Below are 331 nucleotides of genomic sequence, written 5' to 3' on the forward strand. Positions count from 1 at the left end.
AAGCGCCCGGTCGCTATGTACGATTATTGAGGTATAACCCATAGTGCTTATACTTGTATGAACAAACTTTGATATTTTATGCATCAACTGTACATCCGTTACATCATTCAAATATCACATGATTGATAATAAATGTAGACAGAACGACTACAATTTAAAACAGAGTAACTGTATACGAATAAAAAAAAACAAAAAACATAAACATGTAATTTCTCCATAGACCGACGTTATAGGAAAAGGGATTATAACAAATGAAAAATATTATACATTTTGATGACACAACGTACATAGATAGTGATATAATCATATTTTAGTATGTCCATCCATTTTG

Source organism: Penaeus monodon, chromosome 29 (assembly GCF_015228065.2).
Source record: "Penaeus monodon isolate SGIC_2016 chromosome 29, NSTDA_Pmon_1, whole genome shotgun sequence".
In the NCBI taxonomy this organism is placed as follows: domain Eukaryota; kingdom Metazoa; phylum Arthropoda; class Malacostraca; order Decapoda; family Penaeidae; genus Penaeus; species Penaeus monodon.